The 24,652-nt window shown below is 43.1% G+C and overlaps 1 protein-coding gene across 3 annotated transcripts in view; it reads left to right on the top strand.

Annotated features, from left to right (window-relative positions):
- Window positions 1-1,369: 1,369 nt before the first annotated feature.
- ZNF516 (zinc finger protein 516) overlaps window positions 1,370-24,652 on the top strand; it is a 126,874-nt gene continuing 103,591 nt past the window's right edge. Inside the window, exon 1 of one of the 3 annotated variants that reach the window (XM_081873352.1) lies at window positions 1,370-1,703. The gene's annotated coding sequence lies outside the window, so the exon portion shown is untranslated. Of the gene's footprint in view, window positions 1,704-9,693; window positions 10,039-24,652 lie in introns of those variants that run through there. The other 2 variants (XM_081873351.1, XM_081873354.1) reach the window with 2 other exon arrangements.

Here is a 24,652-nt window from a genome sequence, read left to right as displayed (position 1 = left end):
TTAAGTGCTTAGTAATCATGGTTGGGCAGGGAGGAGGGGGGAAGAGGGTGAATATGCAATGGAAGGAAAATGGAAAGATCGAATCAACACTCCTCAAAAATTTTGCCTTTGCCAGTTATCACACACTACAGTACTAGGCAAAGACTAAAACAAAGCTCCATTCTTACCCTCAACACATCCAGCACCTAGGACCACAATTCAGCCAATTAATTTGAGGCTCCCCACCTCAGACTCAACATATATCAGCTGCATGTTTGGGCGATTGAGGTGAGCTTTAGAAAGCACCCTGGAAAATATGAGATAAACTTTGGAGCTTATCTATTTATTTATTTTTAAAGGTATTGGGCAAATGGATTTGTTTGGAGAAGTTCCAACTCTTTCCCCTGTTAGTTAGCAATATTATCTTCTTCTTAAAGCCTCTTGTTTAAAAGAAAGGGGGGGAGCAGGAATAAGCCACTTCAGATATTATGACTTCTCTCAATGGGTAACATGTTTGCTTAGGGAATTCCATTGCCAAACATATTGGATAGTATCCAACCGAGGCATACTCAGAGTAGACCCATTGAGATCAATGGACTTAAGTGAGTCATGATTTTAAATGAATCATGTCCATTGCTTTCAGTTGGTCTACTCTACCTTGTTGACTACCATCACATGATACAAGCACACACGTATTTGTCCTGTATATGCACACTGTGACTGATATGTTTTGGACAACACCCAATGATACAATCGTGTTTATTTAAAAAGCTGTGATGCAAACTGAGTTCATAGTTGATAAATGTCTCATTCTGACACTAAACAATGTATACCTTTAAGAAGGAGCGAGCATGTGTGCATAGCTTTCTGTTTCAGCTTCCAGTACATTGCCACATGAGATTACTGTACATATATAATTTGTGTGTGGGTATTCTAGTACAGCATGTACCTGTGATGAAATTAATGCACCCAGAAAAGTCACACGCAGCAAATGTCAAACCAAGATCTCATGTAGAAGTTGTCTGTAGCAGACGTCTCTGAATTAACAATAACAACAGCAACAATTTAACAAGAAGAATATGCAATATGCAATAATGTTTTTATTTCAAAGTTGAGATACCAGCAGCATGATACCTATCGCGAGAGAGTCGAAATTATACAAAATTGCATACTTAGTATGTGAATATATAGTTTCCTGTAATCCCCATCTATGTAGTCATTTGGCTGAAGCAGAGATGAATAACAGATCTGCTAATGAATGAGTCCTGTTAGTGGAATAATTGTTTTTTATGTGACTCGCTTTTGGCTATCTAGACTTTCCCCGCATAATACAAGAACTTTGTGCTGATGAGACAATAGTAGACAGTGTGTGCATTTAATATAGAACAGACCATTCGCCCGGCTGGGGGAAGACGTCAACCTATACGCTGCGAGGAAAAAGACCAGGAAAAGGAGAGGGGGATTCTTCCCGTCGCCCTCCATCCCAGAGCCCTCAAGGGATTCCCAGATGGGCTAAAGGGCGGTGGAAAGTTTGAAGCCGGAGGACCCCGTGCCCAGGGCTTGGCACCGAGGGGTGTAGAGACGCCCCCCTCGCTGCTCGCCGGAGTGGAGCTGGCGCAGTGAATCATGTGCAGTTCTTTCCTTATTGCCTTCAGCGCATGGTTTCACCTTCAGGTTTCTTGTTTGTGTCCTTCTCCAAATCGCTTCACCTCAACTGCAAGAAGGTAAGGGGATCGCGAAGAGATTGTTAAGCCATTCTTTTCTCTCCACTTCCTCCCTCCTTCTTTTTTTCTTTCTTTTTCTTTCTTAAGTGCTGAGGAAGAAGATGGGAGGGGATCAGAAAGAGGGGGAAAGAGGAGAGGAGAGAGATGAGAATATTCTTAATACGCCCGTGGGAAAAACTTCGCGTTTCCAATTAATAGTTAATCTCGCTCGGTAATTGAAGGGACTTTTTACAGAAACGATAACTTTGGGCTCTTCGAAAGGGGTGGCGGGGTGGCGGGGTGGGGGGGTAGGGAGAGGGAGGAGGAGGAGGAGGAGAAAGATATATATATATATTTTTGCTGGGGCTGAATGGATTGTCGCTATATGTTATTTTTTTAAACTGTGAACATTTGGACTTTGTACAGAGAGGGGTGAGGAGGAGATCTCGCATGCAAGAAAGAAATCTGCCTGTCTTTTTTAAAAATGAAATGTTTGCGGGCTGCGGGAGGGAGGCGATGCTTCTCCAGCTTGGGAGCGAGCCACTTACATTATTAAGGGTATTTGCAGATTGGATTGATTTATTGCTTAGGGTGTGTGTGTGTGTGTGTGTGTGTGTGTGTCCTCTTCCCCTCGCCACTTCTCTCTCTTCCACCCCCAACCCCTCCCGATCCTCTCCCATCAGCTGAATTAAAAGGAATAGTTTATCCTGGAAAGTTGAGGGCTGTAAATTAGGTGGAGAGGAAGGGAGTCCTTGGAGGGCAATCCCGGAGATGAGTCCTGCCCATTGGATATACTGGGAGGGGAGGGGGAGAGAGAGATGAGAGGACTGGTGGGGGGGTGCAGAGAAGAGAAATAATGCAGACATTTTGTCCTATGAAACCCTCCTCTTCCTCCTCCTCCTCCTCTGCCCCTCCCATCTCCACCCAGAATTAGCATAATACTTGCAACCGTCTTTTGAATCAAGCTGTTTCGACAAGTTGAGGAAACTTTAGAGGGGTCGGAGTTGAGCTGGGAGAAGTCTCAGGGCGCAGGAGGCGTTTTTCCTCCAGGTTAAGGTGACAGGGAGATGGTCCCAATTTTGTGCTTTGGCTTTCGGGTCGCTTGCCCTCTGCAGCTGCAGCGCTCTAGAAAATGCTGCCCACTTCCCCGCGGCAAAGATCTTGCTCCAGAAGCGCTGAAAAACTCCCAGCAGTAGACCAGGACGCTCTGGAAAATGTGTATTGGGTGGATCTAAGATCTTGCAAATTCAGGCAGCCCCCCCCCCCCCAGCTTGGAATCTAGATGTAGACGGATTGTTGTTGTTGTTTCTAGACCATTTCTGGAGATCTATTAATGCATGGTCTTTATCTAATCCAGATGTAGCCCCCTGCCCCCACTCTCTCAATCCCCATTCAGTGCCTTATTGTTGGTTTACATTGTGTGTGTGTGTGTGTGTGTGTGTGTGTGTGTGTGTAAAAAGCGATCTGTGTAACCTGTGGAATTTGAAATGCAAATAAAAGCCCGTGGGAGTTGAGGCAGAACAAATCAGCATTTATAAAGTGGGAAAAGATTTCATGTCTTTGAAAGCATAGGGGGCGAATTCTCTCTTTCTCTCCCCCCCTCCCCAATTCTTTTAAAAAAAGAAACCACCGGAGTATTGAACAGTGACGTCAATTCGTCCCTTTTCTAATATGTGTGTGTGTTGTTGTTCTTCTTGTTAATGTCTAAAAAGCGGGCATGCGAAGTGCTTACAGGAAAACAGATTACAAGATTAACATCTGTTAACATGATCGTTTATCTCCAGCCAAAAATAGGTCAGTCCTTTCTTAAGGAAGCTCGATTGGTTGGCGCATGATTAAATAATGAAATTAGACTAATGAGTTCGCAAATTAGACAAGACTTGGGGGTGCTGTTATAATCCAACTGACTGACCTGCAAGAATAAAATTCATAATGGTAATGGTAATAATAGTAATGGATTCAGAGACTTTAGGAGATCAATGTAAGGTCAAAGCCTCTTTCAATGGAGTGACACAACTCCTCTCACCTCACCTCTGGGTCCCTTCCTCCTCCTCCTCCTCCTCCTCCTCCTCCCTTTTCTCTCTGCTTTACAGCTAATAGTGTGTTACAGACTCCAACTCTCGTTTTTCCCTTTCTCCACTGAGGTGATGCATTAATATTTTCCATCTCCAGTGCTTATGGTGAAGGAGACCAACTGCTCCATGGATAGGGATGTTTGTTGCTTCCTAAACAGTGGGGTGTTATTTTTGGGAGAGGTGGGGGGAGGGGTTCACACAATGTGACACACAGTGGCAAAGAAGAATGGGAAACACCGATGCAAAGTAGCTCTGCTTCGCTTGACTCTGCCCTCCTGCAAAGATTGGCAGACCCACCGTCCAATCAGCAGCTCCAGCCCTCCTTACTGCCTTTGCATTGCAACTCCACATTACAGGCTCGGGAAAGCGGTGCTGTGCCCTTGCGTTTCTCTCTCTCCCTCTGTACGTGCATCTGTCTTTGTTGGGATATACGTCAGTATTGAGATAGGTAAATTAATACTTTCCCTCCCCCACCACCCCCGCCCATCTGCTGTGAACTAAAATCCAGTCCTTGGGACCAGAAACTCGAATAGTGAATAGAGAGTTATCGTTAAGGAGCTGGTTTTAAGTATCAAGTTGAGACCTGCTAAAGGCAAGGAAGTATAAAATGATCTATGGGTGTATTTGAACAATGTGGCAGACTCGCTTATCTGAAGGGAGAAAAAGGTGGAGTGCATCCAGAAATTCCACCCATTTCCAATCCGAGAATGATTATTTATAGCACTTTAAAAGCCCATTGCTGTTAAAGACGGTTTTGTTGTTCTTTGGCCTTTAAGGTACTGCAGATTCACACCACCTCTGTAACATAATGGGTGTGTGTTTGTTTGATTTCTTCATGGTTTTCAAAGCAGACAGCTGTGTAGCCAAATAATAATAATGAATCAGGCAGTGCCCTCTCGATTCTTTCTGCACCAAGTGGTGTGTTTTTTTTAATGCTCAGAAATAATTTAAATGTAAAAGTCCGCTTTAGCAAATGTCAGATTTAACCATCATGGCACAACAGCATGACTGTTAGGCAGCATACTTTGTGAATGCCACACCACACAATGAGCACATTCATGGAAGGAGCAATCCTATACTATGCTTCAATTATGTTAGGCTGTGGATCTGCAAGATACTCCCCCTACGCCCACCATGGCAGCAATGCCCATCCCACTTGCATACCTTGAGAGGTTTGGCCCTTGGGGTCCAGGCAGTGGGGGGGGGGAGGCCGCTGCCAGAGCCCGTAAGCTCTTTGTCTCCTTTAGAGAACCATCCTGAGTCAGATTTTTCTAGGGGGTTAGGGAAAAATCCATGGCCATAGCGAAGGGGGGCAGGGGGGTAGCTGAACCCCCTAGATCAAGCAAAGCAGTAGAAATACTTAACTAACTGACCAATCACATCGGTTCTGCCCCCCAAAAAGTCCTGACCCCCCCAACAAAAATCCTGGCTACGCCCATGGAAAGATCCCAGTTTACAATTTCCTAGACCTAGAGGGAAAGGGTTGTATTCAGCTAGGTCCTACCCAGAGTAGACCCACTGAAATCAATGGAACAATGTAAGTCTGTGTATTCATTTGAATGGGTCTACTCTGAGTTAGACTAGTATTGGATACAGCCCAAAGGAATAACATGTATGATAATGTCAAAGTCTTATTGAACAGCATCCAGGATGGAGGTAATTCTGGAAGGAAAGTACAGTGTGTGTGTGTGTGTGTGTGTGTGTGTGTCTAACTAGCCACTCCAGCAGGGATTGTACAGTGGCTTGACATAGACATGAGGGTAGTAGCTCTGTATTAAGGACATCTTCACCTGTTGCATCTGTCTGAAATAGAGCTTTTCTGCAAGTCAAGAACAAGGAACCCCTGAGAGCATGCTGGTCACTGTTGCAGGTTATGGAGTGGATTTTGATCATGATGAGTGCAAAATGGGGAGTGGGGTGGATCCTGTAGCTGTGGCGATCAAGGGAAAGACAAATATTGTATTCAGTTTTTTACTGTTACTTATTTGTTCTGTGTATGTTTACCTAAAAACCAATAAAATGATTTTTTAAAAAATAAGAGAAGAGAGAATATCAAGCAGTAGCCAACAGATCTCCAGCATAATCTCTGTAGAGGGATGCACAGTGGGTGCTTGTGAGCAGGTGAGAGAGAGCAGTGACTGGTGCTGCCTGAGTGCTCACCCCTGCTCCTTCCCCAGCCTTCCTGCCCTCCCTTTTGTGGGCTCCCATGTGTGTGGTGCTCATTTCCTGTCCTACTCCATGCATCTGGGTTGTGATCCTGTAAGGCAAAAGTGTACCTGAGTGTCTCACCAGCAGTGGCCATAGTTGCGGTGGAGTGCCTGGCCTTTGCCAACAGGTAGCTTTGTTGGGAGGCAAGAGAACATCATGTAAAAGGCAGCAGGCAGTGTGGCTGCTATAAATAAAGCTGTACAGTTTAGACAAGACGGATGTAGTCGCACATAGCAAAGGGGATGTGGTGGAGGGAGACACCTGAAGCAGGCATACATTACAGGATGTGTTCCCCCCTTTATTTCCTTAGTTGTTGTTGGGATGGAGTGGGATTTGGTGATAGGAATCTGGAGCCCTATGGTGAGCTACCTGCTAGGGTTCTAGGCAGTGGGCTGAAAGATCTCATGTGTGTTGTGAGGTCTGTCTGTTTTGTGCAAACTGCTCCTTTTGTCATGGGGTGGGGGGATCTTTCCCATCAGCTGAGTTCTCCCTTGTGAGCTCTGTAAGCAGGCACAACATGAGATCAGAGCAGCGTTCAAAATTCGCAATGCGTGTTTTGAACCGGGCTATTGGTCACTTGCAACCAAGTGAAGATGTGCGGGCACCAGGACAGTGCCTGATGTCTCCACCATCTGGGGATGCAGGCCTGGGGATCCTTGGATCTTGCCTGTTTTCACACACTAACAGTGCATCCTTTAGAATTTTATTTGTGGGGTTTTATCTGCACGCGGGTGGCGCTGTGGGTAAAAGCCTCAGCACCTAGGACTTGCCGATCGCATGGTCGGTGGTTCGAATCCCCACGGCGGCGTGCGCTCCCGTCGCTCGGTCCCAGCACCTGCCAACCTAGCAGTTTGAAAGCACCTCCGGGTGCAAGTAGATAAATGGCGACCGCTTACCAGCGGGAAGGTAAACGGCGTTCCGTGTGCTGCGCTGGCTCGCCAGATGCAGCTTGTCATGCTGGCCACGTGACCCGGAAGTGTCTGCGGACAGCGCTGGCTCCCGGCCTATAGAGTGAGATGAGCGCACAACCCTAGAGTCAGACACGACTGGCCCGTACGGGCAGGGGTACCTTTACCTTTACCTATCTGCACAACTGGAACACATTTCATTCCATTTTGGCAACTGTAACCCTGGTTTAAGGAGCCATTTGGCACCTAGCTTATATTCCCGAGTTTCTAACATTGGATCAGAGTGGTACATAACTCTATGCACCCTATCAGCTGACTTAGGATGTCTCTGTGTGGGGTTTATTTACTGATGGTGGTGTGCTATGAATGGGTCCTATGCTTTGCCATGAGGATGTGACTGGAGTGATTGTCCATGCAGGGGTGGCTTAAATCCTCCCCTTCCACTGATATTTCGGCTGTTTGTGTGGATTCTTTGTGTTAGGCTGAGCACTGATGTAATATTGTGCTATTGATGGGGATGTGCCTGTGGACTGAAGGGTTGTAGGATATGATGTCTGTAGTTCTTCCCTGTGTGGCCCATGACTCTGCCTGATGTTGGCCTTTTTAATCCCGGAACAGCTCTGCCGGCAGAGTGCCCCACATATCTGTCAGGGCGATGGCCCATCTGGCATTCCGCCTGCGTAGCATGGCTTTGCCAGTTCCTACGGCAAATCTCAAGTATACGATTGCACCCTAAAAATGAATAGCTGCAATGTATCCTTCCCTGCTTTGTGCTTAGCAAATTCTTTGCTTTGCGATTTCATTTGTTTCCTGTTATATCAATATTATAATTGATTCTGGTTTTGTATGTGGAACATACTGCCTGTTAGTGTATTGATTGTTCGGGGCAAATGAGGTTTCTGTGCTTTCCAGGATAAATGGTTGATTTCTTGGGTTTTTCCATGATCTGTATTTGGGTGAAGGGGCAGGATGGACAATTGAAGGCCTAAATTCGCCCTTTTGTCTTGAAGCCAGCTGCCCACTTTTTTCGGAAGATGGTCAGAACTATTTCTTGTTAGAGAGAAACCTGAGTAGGTTCAAAGAAGAGTCCTTTATGCTTTGGCCTTGTGCCACATACTTTATTTCATAGCTGCTATGCTAAATGAGTTAACTACCAAAGGGTTTTTCATTAACTCACTTGGCAGCCATATATTTAACTTTTTGAAAAAGAAAAAAAGAGTGTAACTTAAAGAGAACAAAACCTCACACGAGGAACATTTTGCTATTCAGCGGCATAGTTTTAAGAACCAGATTTATTTATTTTTTAAATCGTTTCCTCCTATTTGTTCTCTCCATCTCAACCTGGGACCAGAGTGGGTGGGGGAGATCTATCAATATTTCAGCAGCTAGTTGCCATAGGCGAGCAGTAACTGAATATAGTCCTCACCCCTTGAACTCCAATGTCACCAGTCCCCTCTGTTTTATTAGGTCAGTCGTGCACCCATTGTTACACACTGTGGTGTTAGCAAGAACATTGTTCATGATACAGAGCAAGCCATGGCAGCTTTCAGGCCGTGTGGTGTAAGTAGTGGTGGTGTCTGTTTTCCTGCTTGACACCAATAGCCAAATCCTATGTATACCTAGTGCTATTTTGCCAGAAAAAGAGGTGCTGGGACTCAACATGAGCGCTTCCCTTGTCCTCTTATAATTACAATGGTGCCCACCTGAGAGTTCTGGTGAGTTCTGGTTGAAAAAAGGCCCTATGTATATCCATTTATTCATGATTATATTTATATCACACCTTTCCACCAAGAAGCTCAAGGTGGCATAACAGTTGCCTCTCACAACAACCCTGTTCGGTAGGTCAGACCGAGAGTCCCACTAGCCACGGTCATTTGGTGAGTCTCGTAGCCAAACAATTATTTGAACACTGGTCTTCCAGGTCCGACATTTTAGCCACTACACCACACTGGTGTAGACTTATGCACTTCTTGAGAGAAAGTCCTGCTGAAATCCCTGGGGCTTCTATGGTGGGGGGTGTTTAAAAACCTCCATAGGATCAACCTGTTTAAGCATATTTGCATTTCCCATATCTGCCATGCAAAAAGGGAAAACCCACTTGGCTGAAATGTATGTTCTGCTTTCTGCTCTGTATGCACAGAAATAGTGGTTCAAAAGTGCACTTACAAGCACAATCCTATGCATGCGTAAGCCAGAAGTAAACCCTATTTTTTCCTCCAGTGGAACATCTTCCGAAGCAGAATGCACAGCCTAGGGTCGGAGGCCGAGGCTTCAGTCCTCTGTACGCTAACCCATCGAACGCAACGGGACTTCCTCCTGAGCAACCATGCGTAGGGGGAAGTGAGCTTTTAGGATTATTTATGAGAACTGCTGCAGACATACCTGACAGACCCCCTCAGCAACATTGGCAGCAGTTTGGGAGAAAGGTAGGGTCGTTTCAAGGTGCAGCAGGATAGCAGGAGTGGCTTTGCCCTGCCCTATCCACTGTGGCAGTGTCAGCTTTTATTATATTCTGGGACTCCAATTAACTATCCCAGAAGAAGCAAAAAAACAACAACCCTCCGACAACCCAACACTGGTAATAAACAGGATAATAACTGATGTTTGAGATTTTTGAGTGGGGCTTGGAGCTGCAAGGATTATACCTGTGAAGGACAGAGCCAGAGCTCTGTTTCCTCTCCACCCCCCACCCCAAAAGCAGCTTGTTGCTGTGTGTTAGTCTGGAGGAAGGAGGGAGGGGGAAGCAGCAGAGAGGCGAAGAAGGGAGGAGCTTCGCCCTGGCAGGCGGCTCTCACCCTCAGTTGTTTTCTCCCCCTTTTTCTGTAGCCAGAAACGTCACACAGCCATGCAACTGTAATACAAGAAGTGAAAGAGGCAGAGAGAGAGGGAGGGAGAGAGAGAACAGGCACAGCTCAACTTCTAACCCTTAACAAAGGCAAAAAAAAAAAGAAAGAAAAAAAGAGAGAAAGGATTTGTCAAGGCGCTACCCAAAAGAAAAGAAAAGTGGAGGTGGGCGGCGGGGGGGGGGGAGAGACCGCCGCAGCCCCTGAGAAACCAGGCGAGGCTCAATTTCTGAAGGAGGAGAAGCAAGCAGCGCTGGAGGTTAGAGCGCTGCCCTCTTGGATTATGTGGGGCTCCGGTTGGCGGAGGACACTGACTCGGGAGGTAATTGCTTTCTATTTTCAACTTGAGTTTTGTTATTGTGGAAAAGGGAGAGCAGCGAGGGAGCGTCGCAAGGCGTGGCGAGCGCAGCAATTGTTGCACAAGTGTTTAAAAGGGAGGAGGGAGGAGGGAAAGCATGAGGTGCAATTGTTTGGCTGGGTGGGTGGAAGGGAAATATGCAGCATGCACAGATGTAGATAAATAGTTAAGATGCCGCACAGCGGGGGATTAGTCGCCTGCACCCCCCACTCCACCCCACCGCCTCCAATCGCTGGGAAGCCTTCCTTGGGGAAAGAGGGTACTGGGGAAACTGGGTGGTGGTGGTGGTGGTGGTTTCCCAAACAGGAGATCCTCACTCGAGTCTGGAAAGAGATGAAACTTTAGCAACCCAGATGTATTTCTTGGGCGTGAGATGAAGGCAAGCGCAGGTCTGCATAACAAAGGGAGAAGGATGGATCGCGGATTGCAGATCTTAGATGAACTCTCATTCTTCTTCTGGGCTTTTTCAGAGAAGTGGGTGGCTGGGAATCCAAAGCCCGTGCGTATTGAGGGAAATATGCATTCGTTCATTGAAATGGGAGAGACTAGTCACTGTTGTTGTTGTTGTTATGTCATGTTGCATCTTAATCACTGGGGAGGGAGGTCTGCACAGAGTGTTCTCCAGAGTTCTAAGGCCTTAACAACTTACAAAGGAGTTGAAAAGTTGACATCAGGCCTTACATTGTTGTAAGTATGGAATGGCAGGCTTCCTCTGCTGTGTAATCAGCGGCTGCATTTAGAGATGGAACAAATCCCACGAAATGTTTTCCCAACCCATGATGTGTCTCAGCTAAATAATAAAAACAGAAACAGCCCTTCAGCTCAGTCCACAGGATGACTATTGCTCTGAAACATAAATATTCCAGCGGCTATATACATATTATCTTCTTGTGTTTGTGTAAGGGAGAAGAGAAGCTTGTTTTGCGAGGTTGCTTCCTTTTCTGTCAGTATGATGTTTAATTGTATCCTATCAAAATCTGAAAGATGTCATGTTGATACTTGCATATATATATAATTGAATGCTCTCTGTCAGATTGGTAGGAGAGAGGGAATGAAGTAATGTATGGGTTTTCTAGTAAAACTGGAGGCTGAGCTCGCATAGGAACATTTGTGGCATAATTAGTACTAGAGCTCAGTTATTCAAGGAGGCGTCTGCAGTTTCACAAGAGTTACTGCCATAGCCATCTTGAGTAAACTCTGAGTAATAAAGTGATCTTCAGTTCTGTTTGTTTTACTCTGAGTCATTTAATATTAGGCATGCCTTTATTTAGACCTTAGACAATGTGAAAGATGAAGTTAAGAGGCCTCTCATTCATTTGCAGGGCCTTAATCCCTGAAAGCCATATACACCACCAGTAGGGTTTTGTTTTTGTTTTCTTAAATACTGAATCATTTGAACACTTTATTAGATTATATCTAATGCATTAAGGTGAAGATTTGTTTAGATAAAGCTCAAATTCAAAGTTGATGGCAACTATAAATGAGTATATTCTTTAAATCTGGCATGCACAACATTAGGAACAAAAGAAAAAGCCCTGATGGATCAGACTCTGTTTCCCACAGTAGCCTAACAAATACTTCTAAGAAACCCGTATGAAGGCAGTAGGTGTTCAGGAACTGGCATTTTTTATTTGGTGGTATGCTGCATTTGAACATGGAGGTTCTATAAAACCATCATATCTAATAACAATTGATAGACGTATCCTCCATGAATTTGCCTAATCTTCTGAGGTTATCCAAGCTAGTGGTCATCACCACATCTTTTGGCAGTGAATTCCCTAAATTAATGATGCTTTGTGAATTGGCATTTGGGGTGTGTTTTATATGTGTCAAGAAAAACAAAGCCGTGATAATTCAAAAATAAGCAATGATAACTCAGAAAGGATTATTAGTGGAGAACAATGTTTTAAATCATGCTGCGAAACATAAGCATTTTATATGTTTAGCTGATTGGAAATGTTAATTTTCCTTTTATCAGGCATGGTTTGTAATCACTAACCAGATGATAACCCAATAGCATAAACTGGTTGGGGCATCAGATGCAGCTTTTTACAGGGATGTGCAATGGGTCTCTGTGGCTATGCAATGTATGGATAGTTATTAAAATCATTCAAAATGGAAAAAATGCATAATTCACATGTTTTCAGTGGTGGAAAGTGAATCTTCTTGGGAAGTAGGCTGCTTTGCAAGTTTTTCATTGGCTCTGCACCTATAGTAATTCCAGAGTTGTAACCACACTTACTTAGGAGTAAGCCTCACTGAGCACAACAGGGCATTACTTCCAAGTGAATGCAGTCAAACCTTGTTTCCCAAACACCTCCATTATCATACATTTCAGCTCCCAAATGCTGAAAACCCAGAAGTAACTGCTCTGGTTTTCAAATGATTTTCAGAAGCCAAATGTGCTGCATGGCTTCCCCTTTGAGTTTCACTATTGTACTGAGGCTTCCGCTTTTAGTTTTTGGTTGTTGAATGTTTTGGAAGTCAAACGGTCTTCCGGAATGGATTACATCCAACAATCGATGCTGGACTGTATACACAGGTTGGTCTGCAATCGATATACACAGCATGATCATAATGACACATAAGCTTGTATGTTTATTCAGAGGTCTGATCAAGTTCAACTGATTTCCTATGAAGTGTAGCCTTGACTAATGAATACTGCTGATGGGGCAAGAAAGCAACAGTGAGGTCTCCCTCTACCCTTCACTTCAATAGTCTCTCAGGAGCACCTCTATGAGCAGTGAGATAATGTGTGGTTGTTAGCAGCAAGTGCCCTTAAAGGTTCTCAACCCTTCTTATCTGATACTTGACTAGGTCAGTCCAGGAATAACCATTGTTTTCTTTGTTGACTTCTTTATCTGCTACATATAATGATCTTACTGATGCTCCAGAAGGTATCTTGGTCGGATCCTGGAGTTTGGTAAGAGTTGTAGCTCAGTGGTAGAACATCTGCTTTGAAACCAGAAGGTCCCTGTTTTAATCCAGGTAGGGCTGGCAATGTCCCCTTGCCTGAAACTTCAGGGGGAACTGCTTCCAGTCAGTATGGACAGTACTGTGCTAGACAGACTTCTGAAGAAGGCAGAAGGGGATGTAAGATTGCCCTAGTACTTGGTATGCGACTGCAACAACCTGTTGTGGTTTACTGGTTCTAGATGGCAGGTTTTTATTCAGGTCCTGTGGTGACTGCAGTAACATTTAAATCCACTACAGTACCTACATATGTGTCAGTTAATATTATCTCATTAAAAAGAATAAGAAAGAAATCCAGAAGTATGTCTCTTAAGATTTAAGAAGACCCAATATCAGTGCAAAGAACGGATCAAAAGAACCATGGCATTCTAAATCTTTGCTTCAAATTTTATTCCAACATCTCAGGGCTTATTTTATTCTGAGGTGTGGAAGGCACAATTCACTTCACATAAATGAGCAATCTGTACACTTTCAGGTGCTAATATTGTATTGTATTTATTTATTTCATTTTTTAATCTTCTCCTGTGAGGCATCCAGAAGCAATTTACAACATATAATATATACATACACACACTGTATCTGGGTTGTGTTCAGTTAACTTTTACTCAGAGCAGACCTATCCAAATTAATAACCCTGATGAACTTAATTTCAGTGGGTCAGATCCATGCAAAAGTTAGTTTAATGCACCTCTATATGTCTCTCCCATATCTTCTACTTCTGAGAGTTACTAGAATAAGAACAATATCAGAACCAAATAAGGAGAAATCAATAGCAACCTTATTTTTCATTTGTCAGATAGGCCAACTTGAGAGATGTACAGTATTCACGACCCTGTTCAAGGACACAGAAACTGCTCTTTTATTTATTTTATATGTTGTCATGGTCTGTTCAGATGCAGAGTGTCAGTCCTTTATTGTTCTGTCCAAACAGTGTACTGCAAGAGATTTTAGGGCTGTTTACATCTAATCCATCCATATGAAGTCATAAGTGAGACTGCGCTAATGGCTGAACACATTCTGTTAATATATTCAAGATTATTATCTTGCACTGTGTTGTGAAAGGACCTGTTGTGGTTTAATGTAACCAGGGTTTCATCTTATTCACTGTTTTGAATTAAGTAAATTAAGCACTTGCTTAATGCTTTCTTTCCATACATCCAGGTTGTTTCAAGACTGGGTACTTTGTAATACTACCTGTTTGGTAGGAAAGTAAATTTGTAGCACTGATCTGCCTTATTCTTAACTCCAACACAAGAAGCTGTAATAGCATCTGGCTGTTTAGAAAGACCTTGTCCAAACCTTTGCATTTCATTGGTAATTTTTTCAAAAATATGTTTACATGCTTCAAACTGTGATGTATTTCTTCTCGGGAGCAGTAATTAGTATTGGTTCTTGTGTTTTTTTGTCAAGACGTTTGTTCACATTTTTGACTGAGCCGTGCGATTTGGTGTCATTGGATGTGTGTATTTTTGCTTACATGGAAGGCAATGACTGCTGGCATCCATTGTAAGAGCTTTTGACACCTGTTATTGTAATGCGTTGCTTCTGACAATGATGACCAACTAAGGACTACTTCTGATGTTCAGAACTATGCGAGTGCTTTCTTAACCCCATTTTATGGCTGAAATTATTACCAGGGCTTTCTTTTCAGGGGGAACTCACAGGAACTCAGTTCCAGCACCTCTCAGGGGGGCACCATTGTCATGAAGGAAGTGTCCATGGCCCAGCTCCAGCACCATTTTTTCTAGAAAAATATTAATGTAATAGTTAAAATAAAACAGCTTTCTCTGGCTGTGTGCCTTCCATATGTTTTGGACTGCAACTGCCGTCATCCCTGACCACGGGCCACTCATGCAGGAGCTGATGGAAGTTGTAGTTCAAAATATCTGAAGGGAAATAGTTTGGGAATTCTGGAACAGAGTGACAGGCTCCAGAACTGCTTTTAAGAGTGCAAGTCTTTACTTGTATCATGATGGGGAAGGCTCTGGAATTGACTTTGGCATTCCTGAAGGTATACGTATGCCTTATATACATATCTATACATACATAAGGTATACATATGTCTTTCTCAGATTGTGAGAGTGGCATAAAAAGCAGAGGGAAAACAACTGTTTTTCTCTGGAAGTGCCTAATTGTATGGGTGTTTTTGGAACATATACAGTGGTACCTTGGCTTAAGTACTTAATTCGTTCCGGAGGTCCATTCTTAACCTGAAACTGTTCTTAACCTGAGGTACCACTTTAGCTAGTGGGGCCTCCCGTTGTTGCTGTGCTGCTGCTGCGTGATTTCTGTTCTCATCCTGAAGCAAAGTTCTTAACCCGAAGTACTATTTCTGGGTTAGCAGAGTCTGTAACCTGAAGCGTATGTAACCTGAAGCGTATGTAACCCGAGGTACCACTGCACTTCCTTTCTTCAGGGGATGATCTCAAAACTGACTTCTTCTCCTGTAAGGGAGAAATGAGATCCTGTGTGGGTTGACACTGCCCATCTCACCAATGGTGCGAAGTAACTTTTTTGAGAAAGAGAGAGTTGAGTGTCTTTGTGCGTGCTCAGGTCTTTGTGCGTGCTCACTATTGAGCAGCGATAGCTGGAGATTTGTAGTATTTTGGTTCCACATTGCAAAAAAGGAAATGTTAAATGTTGAATCTGGAAAATTAATGGCCAGTTAGCAAAATTCAGAAGAAAGTCTTATTTATTTTAGTCAACTTCTTCAGTATGCTATAAATGTTTGTACCTTGCAGCAACATTCCTTTTTCAAAGCAGACACCTTCCATATTGTAAATGTTTATACATTTTCAGTGCTAGGTTAAACTGTTATGACTCACTTATGGCAAAACTCTGAACTCCACTCAGTCGGCGTAATCTTCGTTATTCTGTTGGCATGACAGTTTTGCAGTGGTTCAAAGATAATATGTTTACAGTCCTGTGCAGACTTAATGTGGGAATGAACTGCATTGGATGTTGTCAGAATCTACTTCAGAGTAGCCCGCATAGGTCTGGGCTGTTGGTCTTTGTTTATGTTTACTTTAACCGCCTCTTTTTGCATGCTTAATTATTTTTAATTGGAAATTGTGCAATTAGAGCTTTACAGTGTAAATGTTAAATGATCAGAGTGAATCATTTTTGGATTGTTCACACTGTCATAACTTACATTAGCATGGTTTTGGTGCAAGTGTTGACTTCATTGGGCATTTGACATTCTGCAAGTGCCCTGTCTCATAGTTCAGTGAACTGAGCTTCTTGTCTGAGGCGCACTTGCCTTTTCAGAGGTAGTGCCCAGTATAATAGTTATTCTACAAACAGATGGTAGCCTCGTTTTAATTATATCCATGTTGCTTTTTATTGTAATTTCATGCCTTTCGCTGGAGATCTGCATGGCTATATGATTCCCGAGAACACATTTTCTATTGCTGATTTATCCGTGTATTCTTGAAGTTTGATTACAGCAACCGTTGTTTATGCCAGCACTCTTATGTTCTGAGATATGCTTCGAACAAGGGGTGGGGGGGTGAGAATTTATTAAGTAGCTGCCAAATAACTTATTACTCAATAGTAATAGTACACATGTTTTGTTCTGTATGATTTGTGAATTTATTGCTTCTTAACTATGAGGTAATGGCTTTAATACAGTATTATGTTTTGCAAGCTAGCTTTATTTTTAGCCTAGCTTATCCAGTCAGTGTTAGAAGCTTCTCCTCTAGAACTGCAATACAACATGGATTAGACCAGTGCTCTTCAACCAGTCGAGACCTGAGACCCACCTCTGACTCCCAGACAGGAATATGGCCCACTACTACATTTTAACTTTTGATTTATACTTAGTAGTGCTAGCATCTCATCACACATCACACACGGAGGTGCTGACATGCAGATTTTTTCAGTACACATGAGCCAGTATTTCATGTGCAGTATTATGGGTCAAACCTTTCAACCTTTTAAAATAGCTGCAGATTTCTGACAGTCTTGTCTAAGCCTGTGGCTAATATTGAGCATTACTATTGCATTATTTTACCCAAAAAATCCTTTCTCTCACTTTGTTCCTTTCCATAAGTTTCACCACTTCCCTCCTTTTTCTGTCACTTCTGGTGACTTTTTCTCTGCCTACCTATGTGCACTTTCTGTCCTCCATCTTTGCCCCCCCCCCGCGCTTCCTTTGTCTGTTGTATCTCGCTATCATCTCATCTTCTTTCACGATCCTTTCTGTCACCAGCTATCTGCCTGATGCCTCTTTCTCTGCTCATACCTTCTTCCACATTTCTATTACCTACTCAAATATTTCTACCCTTTCTCTCACCTTCTTTTTGTTTCCGTTCATCTGCTGGCATTGCCTTTCAGTCTCTCTCTTTCACTTTCCTTTTTACTGTGCTCACTTTCTTCCATCTTGTGTCACCTTCTCTGCCACCTTTAACTCACCTCTCCATGACTCTTGCCCCTTTTGAAGGTCAACTTGCCTGAGATCAAAATGAACATCATTTCACCCTCAGAATTTATTACAGGTGGCAACAGTATTTTGTTGCCCCTTTGTTGGATGATGAATATTTTCCTCCACTGAAGTAACATATAGTTGTCACTCCAAAACACCTTTTTCATTTAGTTTGCAAAGTCTTTCCATTTTGCAGTTTCTTTAAAAAGCAACTAAAATTAATTTTCATTCCAATTCAACGATGAACGATTAAAAGTCGCAGTTCTGTGCTTACTCACTTGAGAGTAAGTATCGTTAAAATAACTGAGCCATACTTCTGAGTAGACATGCCTAAAATCTGCATATTAATTTTACTAAGGTCCTCCCTGAGGACCTGGGTCTCTTTTCCCCTTCCTGCAGTTCCACCCCCTTTTCTGTCCTCTTTTATGAATGCATCTCTTTCCCTCTTTCACAACCTCTTGTCTAATCTGCCCTCTCCTTGTATCGGCTTACCTGAAATCAAATGTACAGAAAATAAATCTGGAAAAGTTTTAGTACCCTAAGAACCTAATATATGCATCAGTTGCTTTCTGTTATCCTAAGTCCACATAATTTGGAATAAATCCCATTTAAATGAATGGACCTTCTTAATAAGTGTTATGGGGAGTCAGGAGGATGGCTAATCGGTCTTTAAGCAAGCATGACAGTGCAACCCTATGTCTGCTCAGAAGCAATCCCTACTGCATTCAGTGTGGTTTACTCCCAATTAAATAGTTTTAGGATTTTACTTTGAATAAACAAAGATTTTGCTGAAAAGCTGTAAGTTTCCTAAGAGCATAATAATAGTATCAGGCCAATGGCCCAGCTAATCCAGCATTGGGTTCTCACAGTGGCTAACCTGTGGGAGACTAGGAAGCAGAATTTGAGCATGAGAGCACTTTCCTCTCCTGTGGTCTCCAGCAAGTGTTATTTGGAAACATTATATTGGCCAACTGTGGAGGCAGAGCATAACCATTACGGCAAGTAGCCAGTGATAGGCACATTACTATTTTTGAAAGGGGAAGGAGGAAAGAATAAAGGTATTCTTTGTTTATTTTTGCATGTGTCTACTATAAAGTTATGCAGTGCCTATAGGAATCCTGCGAGGCCTATAAGACCTGCCTCACAGCCTGATCCTATGCATGTTTACTTGGAAGTAAGCCCTGATGGGGATGCGGGTGGCTCTGTGGTCTAAACCACTGAGCCTAGGGCTTGCCGATCGGAAGGTCACATAAACAGATATTTTAATTTGTTGGATGATATGGTCACAAGTAGGGACACGGGTGGCGCTGTGGATTAAACCACAGAGCCTAGGACTTGCCGATCAGAAGGTTGGCGGTTTGAATCCCCATGACGGGTTGAGCTTCTGTTGCTCGGTCCCTGCTCCTGCCAACCTAGCAGTTCAAAAGCACGTCAAAGTGCAAGTAGATAAATAGGTGGGAAGGTAAAACGGTGTTTCCGTGCGCTGCTCTGGTTCACCAGAAGCAGCTTAGTCATGCTGGCCACATGAACCGGAAGCTGTACGCTTGCTCTCTCGGCCAATAAAGCGAGATGAGCGCTGCAACCCCAGAGTTGGCCACAACTGGACCTAATGGTCAGGGGTTTGACCTTTACCTTATGGTCACAAGTTAGGAGTGCTTCATAAATTCAGTATTGTTCGTAAGACACAAAGTGAATGAGGAAAAAAATATTTTTATTGGTGTTTTAAAGTGATTCACATTTACTGGAAATCATTTTTTTAAAAAACCCACAGCATTTTGCTAACCTAGTGTTAAAAATCACCACTTTCCATATAAAATTTTAACTAGCATCAACAAGAAGAGTACAGTGGTACCTTGGGTTACAGACGCTTCAGGTTACAGACTCCACTAACCCAGAAATAGTACCTTGGGTTAAGAATTTTGCTTCAGGATGAGAACAGAAATCGCGCGACGGCAGCGGGAGGCCCCGTTAGCTAAAGTGGTACCTCAGGTTAAGAACAGTTTCAGGTTAAGAACGGACCTCCAGAACGAATTAAATTCTTAACCCGAGGTACCATTGTACTTTTTTAGTTTTCAAGCTGTGCACATCATTGCGGGAGACTTCAACCATGTTGAACTTAAAACAGTGCTCCCAACGCTCTATCAGCATGTGAAATGTCCCACAAGAGGAGACAAGACACTGGATAAAGTTTATTCGAATGTAAATCACGGCTATAGGGCTTTACAGTTGCCACATTTGGGCCAGTCCGACCATATGTCTCTGTTCCTGGTACCAGCATATATCCCACTCAGGAAACGGGCTCCCACAATATCAAGGACTGTTAAAATCTGGCCTGAAGGTGCTATTCACCAGCTGCAGGACTGTTTTGAGAGAACCAATTGGGATATTTTCGATCGTTCAGACCTGGAGGAGCACACGGCGGCAGTTCTGTGCTATATCAATCACTGCACAGACACTGTCACAGTAAATAAATCCATCCGGTTTTACCCCAATCAGAAACCCTGGATGAATAGAGAGGTCCAGTGCCTGTTGCGGGAAAGAAACAGGGCTTTCAGGTCGGGCGAGGTGCAGCTTTACAGTGTGGCAAGAGCAAACTTGAAGAGGGGTATTCGACGGGCGAAACTGGATTATAGACAGAGGATTGAGGATAATTTAAGGAGCAACAACACAAGACAGATGTGGCAGGGGATTCAGCATATTACCAACTACAAACCTAACCTTGGTGCTGTCGACGGTGACCCTTTGCTGGCGGAGGAGCTTAACCTCTTCTTTGCTCGCTTCGAGAGGGAGCCACCTGAGACGTCGGTATTACAGCCACCAGCCCATAGGGGCCCCTCATTCACTGTAGAGGAGCACGAGGTGAGACAGGTATTGAGGATGGTGAATCCGAGGAAGGCTGCTGGACCTGATGGCATCACTGGAAAGGTGTTGAAGGGCTGTGCGGATCAGCTGGCGAGGGTCTTTACTAAGATCTTCAACAAGTCCTTACACCAGTCTATTGTCCCACCCTGCCTGAAGTCGTCAACTATTGTTCCTCTGCCTAAAAAACCCACTATCAGTAGTTTGAATGACTACAGACCAGTTGCACTGACTCCAATCATCATGAAGTGTTTTGAGAAACTGGTGCGCCGTCACATTATTTCCTGTCTTCCACCAATTTTTGACAACTACCAGTTTGCATACAGGGCAAATAGATCCACAGAAGACGCTATCACCACCACTCTCCATGCTGCTCTGTCCCATCTGGAGCAGCCGGGGAGTTATGTGAGGCTGCTGTTTGTGGATTTTAGCTCTGCTTTTAACACTATCCTCCCCCATAGACTGGTGTCCAAGCTAGAGGCGATTGGACTCTCCAACTCCACCTGTCTCTGGGTTTTGGATTTTTTGTCAGAACGTTCTCAGAGGGTTAGAGTAGGGTCACATATGTCCAAAGCCCTTAGCCTTAACACCGGCTCACCACAGGGTTGTGTGTTGAGTCCCCTGCTCTTTACTCTCTACACGTATGACTGTACAGCCATCTATTCCAGCAACAAAATCATCAAGTTTGCTGATGACACTACGGTGGTGGGGCTCATTTCAGGAGGGGATGAGTCCGCCTATCGGGACGAGGTGGAGCGGCTCTGTGTTTGGTGTGGAGAGAACAATCTGGCTCTTAATACAGCTAAGACCAAGGAATTGGTGGTGGATTACAGGACAAAAAAGGCGGTCATTCAGCCCTTGTATATCAACGGGGAACGGGTGGAGAGGGTGGCGGAATTCAGGTTTTTGGGAGTGACTATCGATCAGGGCATGACTTGGAGCGCAAATACCACTGCTCTGGTGAAGAAGGCTCAGCAGAGAATTTATTTCCTCAGACTTTTAAAGAAGAACAATCTGAGTGAGAAACTGCTGGTGTCCTTCTACCGAGGCTCCATAGAGAGCATTCTCACATACTGTATTTGTGCTTGGTTCTCCAGTTGTACAGCTAGGGAGAAGAAGGTGCTCCAGAAGGTCATAACCACAGCCCAAAGGATTATTGGTCATCCTCTCCCATCTTTGGAAGAACTGTACGGTTCCCGTTGTCTTAGGAAAGCAAACAACATCCTGCAGGATTCATCTCACCCGGGATACAGTCTGTTTGCACTACTGCCTTCTGGCAGGAGATATAGAAACATCAAGTCAAGGACAAATAGACTGAAAAATAGTTTCTATCCAAGAGCTGTGGCCTTTTTGAATGCTGTAACTCGATAGTGTGACCTGGAAGTTTGATGGGTGTGGGTGTGGGTGTGGCTGGAATGTGGTTTGTTTGGTTGTTGTTGCTGTTTTGTTTTTGTTGTTTTTTTAAGGGATGGCATCCAATTTCGTTGCACTGTGCAATGTTGCACTTGTGTAATGACAATAAAGAATCTATCTATCTATCTATCTATCTATCTAAGACAATATAATTTTTTGATAAACTGGCAGAACTTTGATGGCTGCAGCAGAGGTACCACTGTACTGGCAGCAGAGGTACCACTGTACTGGGCCTTTTGCTCAGCTCCTCTCTCCTTCTCAAGATGTTCATGGTATGCTTAGATTGAGCAATTCTAGCACTATGGAACAGTGAAATTTAGAAGTAATTCTGCCAGCTTCACAGGAACTGTTCAGAATTAAAAACTAGTGTGTGGGAGCAAGACTTCTCTTTAGGACGCATGGTCATCTTATGGCAAAATGGTTACAATGGATCTTTATGTAATTGCAGTATGCACCCAGTAGTAGTTATGCTTATTTAGCACATTTCGTAACAGGAATAAATATTGAAAACCACTGAAGGCGTATAGAAACAGGAAATTTTAGAACCATTAAAATTATCTGGTCACTGTATCTACTTAACATATATTTTAGGCTGCAATCCTATGGCCCTTAATTTGGGAGTGAGCCCAGTTGAACTCAGTGTAACGTATGTGTGGGACATGCCTGGACCTTGATACATGTTTTGTCTCATTGTTGTAATTAAAGATACCTAGGACAATACTTTCATTTGCATTGTTAATTTGCTTAATGCAATAGGGATAACTTTCACCTCAAACGGTTGTTTAGTTCTGAATATTTATTGAGAAAATCAAGGTATAGTTTTAATATGTTTGGGGCCATTTGTAAGGAGTTTATGTTCAAATTTTTAAATGAATAAAGACTACAAGCCTTCAGCTATGAAACTGACTTATTTCAAATGAATACTGTATATAAAATTCATCTTCCAGCTAATGTCTTAGCCATGAATCTTCTTTCATAGAAATCTCATTGTGCCTTCATTCTGCAGCTCCCCATTAACCTTGTTTTCCCTAAACCTCTGTTTTTTCCACTTGACCTTTTCTCTATTCTTTCTGCCTCTTCCACCCATCTACTAGCTGTTCTGCCACTGTGCTCCATGAACTTTCACTTCCCTAACACTGGAGTGTTTTTTCACTCAGTTTTCCAGTCTTACCACACATAAGAATTTCCTATCCCTAAACTATGGCTGAGGGTATTAATCCTAACGAAACTTACAACATTCTTTTCCCGTATAGATTCTGTATTGTGAGTATTCTATTGATGCTGTTTCCCTATGACAGAGAACATTTTGTGATAATGCTCAGGGACTTGATTTCAGAGGCCTCCATGCAGTAGGCACAATATAATATAGATGATGGAGTTGAATTGTCACTGTTCCTGCTATTCCATTACACCAGCAGTCTTCTTATTAAACTATGTGAATGGAGTAGTTAGATCTGAGCATAAAGAATTAGTTTCCTATTTGCTAGCTGCAGCTAGAATGCTTTTTCTGCAAAGACTGTTAACAACACTGAACATTACAGAGTGTGGGAGTTTGCAACTATGACTGAAGTACATACAGTGGTACCTCGGGTTACAGACGCTTCAGGTTACAGATGCTTCAGGTTACAGACTCCGCTAACCCAGAAATAGTACCTCGGGTTAAGAACTTTGCTTCAGGATGAGAACAGAAATCGCGCGACGGCAGCGGGAGGCCCCGTTAGCTAAAGTGGTACCTCAGGTTAAGAACAGTTTCAGGTTAAGAACGGACCTCCAGAACGAATTAAATTCTTAACCCGAGGTACCATTGTACTTTTTTAGTTTTCAAGAAGGCAGGCAAGAGAATATAATTTTTTGATAAACTGGCAGAACTTTGATGGCTGCAGCAGAAGATGTGGGATATTTCCAGTTATGAGTTACAGGTTTTCATTGTTTTAATTAGTTAAGGCAATATGGTATAAGAGACTCTGGGGAGAGCATTTTTTTTTTTTTTTACAAATGCAGCATTTGTCTAGGCTACTTACAAGTATTAACTCTCTCTCTCTCTCTCTCTCTCTCTCTCTATATATATATATACACACACAGAGAGAGAGTTATAGCTTTCAAATAAAATAATCTGATGCCACCTCCCTCTCCTCACTCTCTCACAGTGTTTGTTCATCAGAGGGAGTTAGTTTTGTCAGATCAGACTCCTTGATTTGAATGCCCTATCATTATTATTTCCTTGGCCCATTTAAAAATACGGGTTATAGAGACCAGGCCTGTGACATTTCCTTTCAGGAAGTATTTACCCATTGTGACTTCCAACCGTTTTAAGGATTTAGAGTTTATTTGTATGGAAAGGCATGTTCAAATATATCAAGACAAAATGACGTTTGAAAAACAACACCTACATTTGGTTCTTTTCACATGTAGCTCCTCTACTCTACAATAGTTTTAAAGGGTTCCCCTCCTTCATCGTCCTACATTTGGTAAAATTGTACATACCCATATTGTATAAATAAATCTGAAGTCACAGTTTGTGGTTTCCAAACGTTCCTTTTTCGGAAGTATGATACAGAGTGTGATGGTGTATGTAATGTTGAGCAATTGATCTGTGAGTTTGACGATTTGTCATGATCCTGGCTTGAATGAGTAAACACCCTTTTAGACTATTACCAGAGTAGATATAGATATATGCAAGCTCTGAATATTTGCATATATATGGCAACTTCATTCCTATAAATCATTGGCAGAGCATTGCCCATATGAGAACCCTAGCACTAAATGTGTGCTCATTTATTGGTTGAAATATGGTCTATTTAGAAGGCTGGAGGGTAAGATTTCCAAAGGTATTGACTTGTTTATTAAGAATATTTAGGTCCTCACCTTTCAACATAACATTGTTCAAAGTAGTTAGCAATAAGAAGAAAA

Source organism: Podarcis erhardii, assembly GCF_964252035.2.
Source record: "Podarcis erhardii genome assembly, chromosome: 8".
Lineage (NCBI taxonomy): Eukaryota > Metazoa > Chordata > Lepidosauria > Squamata > Lacertidae > Podarcis > Podarcis erhardii.
The sequence above is the reverse complement of the archived record's forward strand: the minus strand, read 5'-3'. Positions and strand labels throughout refer to the sequence as shown.